The sequence below is a fragment of the Bactrocera neohumeralis genome, chromosome 3, assembly GCF_024586455.1.
Source record: "Bactrocera neohumeralis isolate Rockhampton chromosome 3, APGP_CSIRO_Bneo_wtdbg2-racon-allhic-juicebox.fasta_v2, whole genome shotgun sequence".
Lineage (NCBI taxonomy): Eukaryota > Metazoa > Arthropoda > Insecta > Diptera > Tephritidae > Bactrocera > Bactrocera neohumeralis.
The window spans coordinates 6,629,039-6,641,128 of record NC_065920.1 but is presented as its reverse complement, the minus strand read 5'-3'; the positions used below and the strand labels follow the sequence as shown (position 1 = coordinate 6,641,128).

The window sequence follows — 12,090 nt, the reverse complement described above, 5'->3', positions numbered from 1 at the left end:
TGTCTCTCTCTCTCTACCATTCTAGAGAGGTGTAACCATTTGTATTTACGTCCTCGATGAGTCCTATCATGGAAGAGCTGAAACAATGAACTCCGCCCAGCAAACTGAAGAAAGAGAAGATTGTCCTATTAAGAAAGAGTTGAAACAATGAACTTCACCCATCAAAATTGCGACGAAGGAAGCGAAGACTGCCCTATCGGCCGATTCGACGCCAATTTGAACGAAAAAATTACACATTTGACGAAAAAAAGTGCTCTTCAACTATGACACCCATTGGCTTACAACTTATTTCCCTTATTCTCCAGATTTGGTCCTGTGCGACTTCTTTTTGTATCAAAATATGAAAACGGAGAGAAATTTAAGTCCAATGAGAGGATTTTCACCGCTGACTCCACTGAGGTCTGCTTTGAAGATCTTCCGAAAACGTACATTTAAGTTTCGGGGTTGGAGAAGTTGCAGCATCGCCGGGTCAAGGATTAAAATGATCGATTTTTTTTTTAAAGTATTCGTTTCTTTGTAGGTTATATATTTATCAGGCCGCTTTCAAAAAGTGTATACGGGGGCATTAAAATCTCTTTCAAGACAAAAATTAAAGAGAACTCTTTTACTAATAGACAAAAGGTGTTACTGGATCTTTATATGCTTCTCAGTTTCCAGTTTGAGTAAGAAACCTTTGGTTGCTCGAAAAAAGCAAAAATTTCAAATTTTCAAAACTGAAAAACCGGCAACACTAGTGCAGCGCACGATTTCCAGTTTATCTAGGCTGCTGGCGCGCGGGAGAGCGCTTTACTTTCATAGCGCTCGCTGTTCGTACACGCACTGCCCGCGCGAAAGCAGCAAAGCGCCGCACACGCACCGTAATGCTACGCGCTCAATGCTTTTACACAGCTAATTGTTGCTTTCTTGTCTAGCTTTCGTGCGGCGTGTGTGCGTCGGCCTGGAAAGTTGTTTTCTGCAAGAATACGATGAGCATAAGCGGAGTGCTGCGTGCTCGTGAGCGCGCGCAAACAAATGCTTCGCCCCACCGCGCGCCTATCGAAGGCGCTTTACAGCGCTTGCTGTGAAATGAACGTGGAATGTTAAATTCCAGTGAGTGTCGAAGCGCTTCATCGTCTTTCTAGGAATGCCGACTATCGCTCGGTTTGCAGCTTCGCTAGAGTAGCATCTCACAAAGCGCCACTTTCGTGTGCCTTCAATATTCTTCAGGTTGCTAGTAAACGCACGCGTGTGTGGGTGATTGTTTGTTGGTACATTGCGCTCACTGGATGCTGCATGCTGGGGTCTCCCAGCGACTAGTTAAACATCGTTTTGGCTGACTGCTGATGCTGCCTGACTGCCGATTGCGTACGAATAGCGCGGCGACTCGCTACTCTTGCTGCGCTGTGGTCGCCTGCCGTGTGTCTATCGCAATGTAATGCAAAAATGGAAAATCAGTTTGCTCGCGACTTTGCACCGTACGTACGAGTGCTTCCTGCTAAATTGGTGGGTTGGCGTCGCACATCTTTCACTACCGTCGGTCGCTTGGCTTTTGGTGATAACTCTGGTGTTCAGTGTTATAAAGTGCTTTCAATAAATATATACAAGTGTATATATATATTTCATACATTCGATTGTGTGTGCGTGTCGATTGTCGTTTTTTTGTGCTACATATGTGTTGAATATGCGTACGCGGGTGTATAAGTCGGTATACCGGGCCGCGGAAAAAAACTTGTAAAATTACAAACAATTCGCAAAGCATGAAAATGAATGAAAGTATGTAATTAACAAACGAAAAAACGCACTAAAAATCATATTAACTGCATAAAAACGGGTAACGTATAACTAATGTGCCACAACTGGCTCTTGCCGCAACGCTTAGCTCCTCTCTGAAGGCTTTAGCAGCGCACAAGTGGTGTTTTCTAATTGTAAGTTTCACAAGTGCGGTGGATTACTGCGTTAACCGGTGACAACGAAAAATACATATATAATAATAATTTGAAAATGTGAAAAGAAAATTAATAAAAAATTACAAAAATTAAAAAAAAATAATTAATTAAAAAAATGAAAAAAAAATTAAATTTAAAAAATTTAATTCAATAAACTATTTAGCAAATAAAAAATAGTATTAATTAAAAAAATTAATTTAATTTACAAAATTAAAAACTAACTTAATTAATTGAATTAAAAATTTGATGAACTAATAATCTAAAACATTGACAAAAGTTTTAAAACTTAATTATAAATAAATTAATATTTAATTTTTTTGTAATTTAATAACTCCGTTAACAAATAAAAAACTAGTATTATTTTGAAAAGATCTTAAATCAATTCAATAAGCAAAAAAAAAAAACAATTAATTTAATTAGAAAATTAAAAACTAATTTAATAAGAAAAATTAAAAATTAATTTAATTTAAAATTTTTAAAGTTAATAAAATTGTTAATTTGCTAATTTTATTAAAATTAAATAAATCTAAATTTAAACCTTCAATTTTTTAATCAAGTTTAAATTAATAAATACGACAAATGGCATAAAATTAACTGTAATTAATATGCTTTACAAAAAATTTAAATTGAAAAAATTAAAAACAAATTTAGTATACAAAATTAATATTAACACATTTTGATTCAAGAATCCAAAAAAATTATAAAAAATTATAACTAATTTTTTTAATTATAAACTATTGAAACTAAAAATTTTTAAATTAAAAAAAAAATAATTGAAATAAAAATTAATTACAAAAATCAACACTCAAAATTTGGATAAAGAAAAAAATTTTAATTAAAAACATTAAAAACAAAAACTAAAAATAAAAATTAAATTAAAAATAAGAATTAATTACAAAAATTAACACTAACACTAAAAATTTGAAAAAAAAAATTAATTTAAAAAAAATTAAAAATAAGAATTAATTACAAAAATAAGCACAAAGAATTTTTAACATAAAAATTTCCAAAAAGAAAAAATTTAATTTAAAAAAAATTCAAAGTAAAAATTACATAAATTAACAAAATTACAAAAATTAAAAAAATTTATTCTTAAAAAAATTAACACTAAAAATTTTTGATTCAAAAATTTGCAAGCAGAAAAAGCATAAATTAAAGATTTTTTCACTTTGAAAATTAAAGCCGCTTGTGGCATGTACATACATATATGCGCTTGGATGGCCATCTGTGCGCGCGTATTCTATATTATTTACGGTTGTATTTATTTGCATGCCCCGCTTGTGGTATACAACAACTCTGTCGTCAGCCTAATAAATGCAAGTCAGCGACCCTGCCATTAGCAACGTCACCAAATGCGTGTGCGTGTGTGCGTGAATATCCTCGTTGGCGCACACACACACAGGCAAATATGTAAATACATTATAAATACATATTACTATGCCAGCATATGTATGACGCTTTAATGGTGGGTTGTACGCATTTATACGCGCAGCATGTATGTGTATATGTGTGTGCGTGTGAGCTAGCGGATGTTGTCTGTGTCCCTTGCGTACGCTGACCGACTGAATAACGGCGACCGAGTAACCGGGCTTACTTTGACACAACTCCTACACGGATACATATGTATATTAACATACGAAAGCACATACACACACATATATACACACATACATATACACATGCTTGCTCGCTTTGGTTGTACGCGCACCTTCAATGACCGCTGCCGAGTTGTATCAATTTAAGTGCCATCACTACTCGTACTCACCGGCAGAAACGAAAAAATAATAACAACAACAACAGAAAATAACGAAAAAATTCAACCAAAAAAATAACGGTGTCTAACTTGCTTAAGTGATTGCTTGCGTTGCGCTAGTGTTACTGAAGTTGTTGTTGTGCGCCAGCGTTGGCTCCTGCCGCCAGCCAGCAAGCAAATATATTACCTTGCCCCGGCTTGTTGCACAAACTGCCATTTTCCCCCCATTTTTTCCGCCTTAGTGTATGTGCACATGTGTGTGTGTGTTAGCGCGTGTGTGCTGGGGCGCGTAGGTGCTTTGTGCTAGCAAAGTGCTTTTTTGACAAACCAACAATTACTCAAAAAAAACAAAAACAACAACAAATAACAGTGTATAAAGAAAAGTAAAAAAAAAATCGTTGCAAAAATATTTTTTGTTGCTGTTTTTGTGTTGCGCTACCCGGCGAACGCATAAATATTAAAGTTTCCATAGCGCGGCGCAGCGCGTTTGTTGTCGTGTGCGTGCGTGCCACATTAGTGTTGTACGACTCCTGCGCTCCACGTTCGCTCGTGCTGCTGGTCTCCTGACCTCCACCTGCCAGCCAGCTGTGATTGAATGTGCCGCAATGTGGTGAGTATCAATTTGGTAGACCTGTTCACCTAAGCAGCGCGCCACACATACACAATCATATATACTTACATATATATATACACATTAATGTCTCTTGGCCTGTGTGGCAGCCGAAATTTACTTGTAATGTTGCCACTTTCATTGAACTTAGGCGCATCTTTGGCCCGAACGCCGTCGCTTCGAACGCGCAAATGCTAGCTAATGTTGCATGCGCACGCCCACAATATTAAAAGCATATTTCTATACTATATATTTGATATATACATCATGTACTGAAGGAGAGTTCGTAATTATAATTTCAATTACGCTGATGCCGCAGTAAATTAATTACATGTAATCATCACGTACGGCGCGCGCAAGTGTATGCAACATTTAAATGTATGCGCATATATGCTTGTATGTGTGCGTGAATGAATGTAAGTACGTAAGTGTGCTTGTGGCATGCATGTTACTAGCTGTTGAGTGCGCGCTGAGTGCTCGTTTACAGGCGAGTATAGTGTTGCAAGCTTGGCTGTGGCTGGCAGGCGCACACACACACACTTGAGTATGAGTCCAAGCGCATGTATGTATGTGTGCGCGCACTTTTTTCTAACTGTTTCCATCAGGATGTTTGAATTTGTTGCCATTTCTGTAATTTGGCACTTTGAGGATGCGGCGCGCTGGAGCTGTTGCCGCCGGTAGCAAAGCGCTTGCTGCCACTTGCTTCGTGCTCCATTCGCTTTTAATGTCTGCGTTGTCGATTGACGTTATTGCCACATTAGCTGTAACGTCTTGGTCTTGGTCTAGCCACCAAGCTGTTGCCTATTTCCCGAACTAATCAGCATAAAATGTGATTTACGAGTGTGCGGCAAGTGGTGTTGGCGGAAGTGTGGTGCGCGGTTAAGCGTGCAACATACATTAGGACTTAATCTATGGTATAGGCCAGAAGGTAGTTGGAGAAAGCGGTATGACGAATGTAATAAAATAAATAAAGCGAAATTAAGGCTACGAAACGGAGCAAGGAAACGATAAGCAATGAAAAAGAAAATAAGAAATGCAACGGAAATAAATGGAAAAATAATCAGAAGGAAAATTAGCAGCAACTACATACATATGTTTGCCACATATTTCGTGCGGCAGCTGAGAAAAGTGTATGCCACAACCAACAGACCGAATTCCGCAGTCACCACTGAAATGTTGCGGATTTCAAGTGTGGAATTGCAAAAGCTGCAGTCAAGCTGAGAATTTTAAATTCGAAGTACGGTCTGTAAATGGAGAAACAAATATTTTCGTTCATTCTCTAACGGTTTTTTTATTTGAATACCGCTGAAAGAATAGTGATTTTATTGCCTCTGCGACTGTGGCTAGCAAGAGTGTAGAAATTTAGAGATTGCTTATTATACAATATCTTCAATATCTAGTATTTATCAGTAGTTCAATCAAAGCCAAAAAGCTATGGGATTTTATTGGACATCTAGACAGGTATACGGGTCCTTCTCCACCTGGTCTTCCCAATGAAGTGGACGTCTTCCTCTGCTTCCCCCGGCGGGTACTGCATCGAATACTTTCAAAGCTGGAGTGTTTTTATCCATTCAGACGACAGGACCTATATATAGCGCAACCGCTGTCTCCTAATTCGCTGAACTATGTTAATGCCGTCATATATCTCGTACAGCTCATCGTTCCAACGATTGCGCTATTCGCCGTTGCCAATGCACAAAGGACCATAAATCTTCCGCAGAACCTTTCTCTCAAAAACTCGTAACGCCGACTCATTAGCTGTTGTCATTGTCCACGCCTCGGCATTCGAAGTGTAACCAATTAAAAAAGCCATAAATTCGGTTTAGAAAATTATTTTTATTTATTTTAAAGTACAAAATATGTGAAAATAATCATAAATTCAGCACCACTTCATTTTTGCTCGATATGATCACCTTTTGCCTTAACTATGGCCAAAAAACGAATCGCAAGCTGCCCGAATGTGACTTGCCGGTATTTTGGCCCACTCACGGACGATGGCTTTCTTCAGCATCTCGAGACTGGTGTATTTTTTACTTCGGACATTGCTTTCCAAAATGGCCCAGAGAGAATAATCCATTAGATTCGCATCTGGTGAATTCGAGAGCCATTGTGTGGTCGTAATGAAGTTCGGAACGTTGTTTTTTAGCCATTCTTGGTTCACCCGCGCTTTGTGAGACGGTGCTGAGTCTTGTTGAAACGTCCATGGTTTGCGACCGAAATGTTTGTTTGCCCACGGCTTCAAAGCAGCCTCCAGAACACTTTCCCGATAATATGTCGCATGTACTTTGACGCAAGGTTCGATGAAAACAATTGGAGAGCGCCCGTCTGCGGTGACAGCGGCCTAAACCATTATTTGTGGCGGGTCTTGGATTCTCGTATGAACGGTCGGTCAAGTAAACCCTATCGTTTTGAGTGTTTACGAATTGCTCAATTGGAAAAATTGTACAGGAGATAATTCGTCTTGCCCTCATTCACTACCAGACCCATTTGCTTCGCTTCCTTATCCAGTCTGGAGAATGCATAACTAACGGCGCGGTTGTTGAGGCCAATGATATCAATATTATCGGCGTACGCCAGTAGCTTGACCGGTTTCCCTAAATTTCATTTTATTCCAGCAGAGCTCTAAACTATGAAGCGGAAACCTGGTACTTCCGAAAAGAATTCGAAAGACAAAGAGTGAACCATTTTTAGAGCATCGGTATAAAGTTGTCATAGGTTTACATATAGAGGGAGGCTGCAATTCTCTTAAGCTAAAGCTAAAGCTGGTCCTTGCGACCTCCGAATGGTTTGCGGCGGTCACGCAAATAAAATAATGAGCTAAAATAAGATGGAGTTAAGGCTTTAGTACTTCAGTAGTCTACTTCGCAAATAAAGAGCTATAGGAAGACGGTTCAGTACGTAGGCGTCCTACTTTGCAAGTTCCGCAAACACTAAAACTGGCGGGGCATAAACACTGATGAGGTGTCTGCTTAGCGAATAGGATGAATCATGCATGCCGTCTCCTATATGCCAGTATCTTTTGAGAATTCCCCATTTGACAACAAATAAAGGCCGAAATGTGAGGAAATATTCCTTCAGATAGCTCGGGATATTTCCCATCTGGTTGGACCTGTTCTTAGCTTCCTACCTGATGCATCATTATAGTACGATGCGAGAGTTAGTACAAAAGTGTAATAATATTTGGTGTGGTGTTCTACCTTCGGCTGTGACTAAATTCAGAGAGTTGCATATCTACATACATACTATTCTCAAAAGCATTTTTCATCTTTTCTGAATTGGAACACGAAAGGTTTAGTTCTATTACAAAATTTTATTTCGACCAGCAATCAATGGGAATTGCGAGCGAGGATAGCAGTTGCAGTCTTTTATCAGAAGCTCTCCATCAACTGTAATTTCACGCTACCAGAACACTGTAATGCTCCGAAAAACAGTGTCCTTCGCAGAGGTGTGTATTTACTCCGATGGCTTTTGGACCTTGAGCTATGTAAGCACCGGTCAATAACTAGAAATGTCTTGGTAGACGCACCTTCGACGTACCTAAAACTTAACTTCGTCGATCTATGAGGATCTGCTGATCCATTTTTAGAAGTTTTCTTTATTTTAAAAAACCAACACCCGTTGAAGAGAAATCCGGCGCTATCTTCGGCGGGTGAATATATAGTTGATTCAACCTAACTTATTCTAAAAATAATTGAAGTGCTCCGAAGTGCGTATAACAGAAATCGGGTTCTCACAGGTGATCCTATAAGACAATGAAGCAAACGGGTAAAGGAATTATGTTGATGATGCGAGAATCTGGGAAATGTTGCTACTAAATGATTTCTGTTTGATGAGGCGAAGATTTTACAATATTTGTAACCTATTCAGGACTCAGTACTACAAATAATGGCGTATTATGTGGTGGTTTAACAATATTTTTTTTTGTTTCGAGTCCCGTAAAAGTTATAGCTGTATGTCAACGTAATATCAACAGACAATATTGCGGGATAATCACAGCATAAAATGTTTTTAAACAACTCTATAACAACTCTATTCACCATTGAATGTTGGTCCATCAGAATTTCAGCCGCGGCTTAACACCACAATGTAGTGAAGCAATAACTATTTCACCAGCTATACTTGTACAGTGTAACGTAATACCGACACAGTGATCTGCAATGAGTTGAGCCGTGCGGAGGCGCTTGCTATTTGCCATTTCGCAGCACGTATTGTTGAGGAGACACCCCTGCAACACCAGTCGAGGCGTTGTTGATGCTGCCGACCAGAACGCGACAGATACACAGGACACACAACTAACTGCCACGCATTATGGTACATAGCTTCGTGCTTCATACTTTTTCGCTGTCGAAAAAAGTCGAAAAAAGTTTTGCCCGCAGCTTGCCTTCTGCTGAGCGTTATTACAGCGTTAGCCTGACGCCGGGTCGACAGGATTTATTGTAGGTCTTTTCAAAGTGTAACACGAGGCGACACGAACTCAGTGCATAGGCGGTGTGCGGTCTCTGTTGTGTAGGGTCGGTCGTTCGGTCGGTGAGGCGTTGGAGAGCGCAAAAGAATAAAACAGATGCTGTGAATCCAGTGACAAAACCCAACAGCAACAAAGATAGACGTGCACACACAAACAGAAGAAAAGAACAGTCGAAGCTCGTAAATACCCAACTTTGTAACAGTTAAACGCAAATCAGTGAAAACGGAATGGCTGAGTTCAAAATTTGAAGAAAAAAAAAAGAAAACAACAAAAAAAGAGAACCACGCGCGCCGCACAAAAAAGTTTGAAATGCAAATGGAAATCTTGAAAAATCACTAAAAAGTGACTATGAAACGTGAGCGAAATGTAAAGAAAATTCGGCAAATGACACAAAAATACTGTCTAAGCCCGAACACCAATGAACTCGCACAGCAGTTGAGCGACGACTATGAACCGCTGGCTGGCTGGCTGCTTCACAGGCTCGTGGCAAGCAGGCACGACTCACCAGCCAGTCGGCGTAAGACGTGAGCTTAAGCGTATGCCTTTACCGTTAACTTGCCCGTTATAAAGTGAAGTCGTGGTGTGCTATTAATCTTATGGCTACACAGATACTCGTAATTTGCATAGTGAAAACGGTCAAAGTGGTCTCTTCGCTGAAAACGGCTTAGGAGTGACAACGCGGGTGGCAAAAGCAATTCCAAAATAGCTACAACAACAACAAGAACAGCAAGAGCAGTAATAATGCTAAAGCAATCATTGGCGCAACAGTAGCGTTCGCATTTATTGAAATATCCGCACGAATGTGTGGCTATTTAAGATAAGCGTCTTTCGTTTATTTGCTTTTTTTATACGGTCGGTCGTCGGTCGGTCGAAGTCTTTGGTGGCATTTGGCGCATCATAGTATTTTCTTAGACACCCACGATGTGAAGCTCATATTTGTAATAGTAAATGGTGGCACAGTGTGCTGAGTGAGTGGAAAGAGTGCCGCAGAGCTTAAGTAAATATTATAATTTTGTTTTTGAGCTTTGTGGATTCAATGAAATTAGCGGCAGTTGTCAAATTAGGCTTTGCAGGTATTGTGTACAGAAGCCGTGGTGACTAAGAAGTCACCCGGGGGAATGTTAACATTTTAAAAAGAGACATTAGCATAATGTGAGAATTATAAACTCCTGCGTCAATTACAACGGCATTGAATTAGTACTGAAGGTTTTATTAATTGTGGCACAAAAATTCTTGAAAATCGCAGTTTCCGAATGGTACCACGGGCTTTGTCGATTGATCGCAGTCGTATGTGTCTAGACTCTACCATTCGTAGATCTTGACCTAGAGAAAGTGAGGAGCTCCTTGGAGAAAAAAGAACCCAAAATTTCAGATCTATATGTCCATAACCAGTCGGCTAATACAGGCAGAAATATTGGCAGATATAATTGATTCAGCTCGTCAGCCTGAAAACTTAATATAACTCATACTATATAGCTTATGTTCAGACCCAGGTTTCGAGTCACCTCAGAACTACCTCCTCAAACTTTCCTAAAATCCGCAAGAGAGACACTAGTTTTCATAATTTAGGCCTATAATACCTCGGGTAAATGAAACACTATAGACTTCGGTTAGTCTGCTAAACTTTTGCCGCAGAACTCGAACCACTGGATCCGTGGTCGATGACGAATCCGATTGTGCTGAGTTGGAATTACACTAGACTTCATCATAATAAACAAGTTTTAGCTACCTGTAATTATTCAATACGTGTTTTTTCTTGCAAATAGTTTGTGATATGCACTCTCTGAGTTCTCAGTTGAAGTTTCGTAGAACAAAAATCTTAGAAACCACCTTCTTCTTTATTTGCGTAGACACCGCCGAGTTAACAACAGATCGCGAGTCGTTTCTTCTTTTCGCAAGGTGGCGCCAATTGGAGATTCCAAGCGAAGCCTTTCAGCTCCAGTCCTTCTTCAGCTGGTCCTTCCAACGAAGTGGATGTCTTCCTCTTCCTCTCCCGGCGGGTATTGCGTCTAATACTATCATTTCATTCGAACGACAGGACCTATATAGCGCAGCCGCTGTCTCTTGATTCGCTGAACAATGTCAATGTCGTCGTATATCTCATACAGCTCATCGTTCCATTGAATGCGGTATTCGCTATTGCCAATGCGCAAAGAACCATACATTTTACGCAGAACCCTTCCTTCGAAAACTCGTAGCACCGACTCATCAGATGTTGTCATCGTCCATGCCTCTACAGTATACTATATAGCAGAACGGGGATGATGAGTAACTTGTAGAGTTTGGTCTTTGTTCTTCAAGAGAGGACTTTACTTCTCAATTGCCTACTCAGTCCGAAGTAACTGCTGTTGGCAAGAGTTATTTTGCGTTGGATTTCGAGGTTGACGTTGTTGTTGGTGTCAATGATGGTTCCAAGATAAACGAAGTTATCTATGACTTCAAAGATAGGACTGTCAACAGTGATGTGAGAGCCATGTCGGGAGTCTTTGTTTGATGACTGGAAATAATTCGTCTAAAAAATTTAAGCAACCTTTGATAAGACTATGAATTTTATGAGACATTTCCAGGGTTGCAAATCAGATCCCATGACAGCTAAGGCTACATAACCGGAATGAACCTGGATTTCTCTCAAATTTAGAGGTATGAACTTGGCAACATTTTTGCAATAAAATCAACTCTGAGGGAGCCTAAGGCTTACTTATATACGTAAAGCTGCCGAGATTAATTGATGAAGAATTTCTTCTCGGTGCCACATATTTTATGTATGGATATACAATAAGCCTGATGTCTTCTTTAAATGCGATTACATTTACGAATCTTTTCGACATATTTTTTCATTCAACTAGCCAAATTTCCAAACTTATATTCTTTTCATATTAACTTCATAAAAAGTTTGACGGATCGATGGAGTAAACTCTTTTTTGAAGGTAAAGCCTACAGATTTAGTTCACATTAATCTTCTTCATGTTTCGTTCACATTAAAATGTTTTTAAATCCGATCTTTATATGATAGATACTGATCATATTTGAAAGAACTGCCACGACTGAGGAAACCCGACAAATACCGTTCTGAATGTTTTCTGGTGTTACAATCAGGGGCGGATCCAGAGTAGAATTATAACTGTCGAAATATCCTTCTTTAGCCTAACCGATTTTTGAAATATTCTCCCTGATTTCTGGTACGTAGACCTCTCTGTGCGAGGCATAACGTTTCTCATATACTTGCTCTGCAATATTCACAACAATTCGCAACAATTAAACTCGACGCTTGAGAGCTTCCGTGATACCAATTAAGTATTTGGTTTATTTAATCACGTCAAATTTTGTTTGAGAACTT

At 39.2% G+C, this 12,090-nt stretch overlaps 1 protein-coding gene across 1 annotated transcript in view; it reads left to right on the top strand.

Moving 5' to 3' along the window:
* The first annotated feature begins 3,830 nt into the window (after positions 1 to 3,830).
* LOC126753006 (uncharacterized) overlaps positions 3,831 to 12,090 on the top strand; it is a 48,432-nt gene continuing 40,172 nt past the window's right edge. The window contains exon 1 of the mRNA XM_050464097.1: positions 3,831 to 4,288. The gene's annotated coding sequence lies outside the window, so the exon portion shown is untranslated. The remainder of the gene's footprint in view (positions 4,289 to 12,090) is intronic.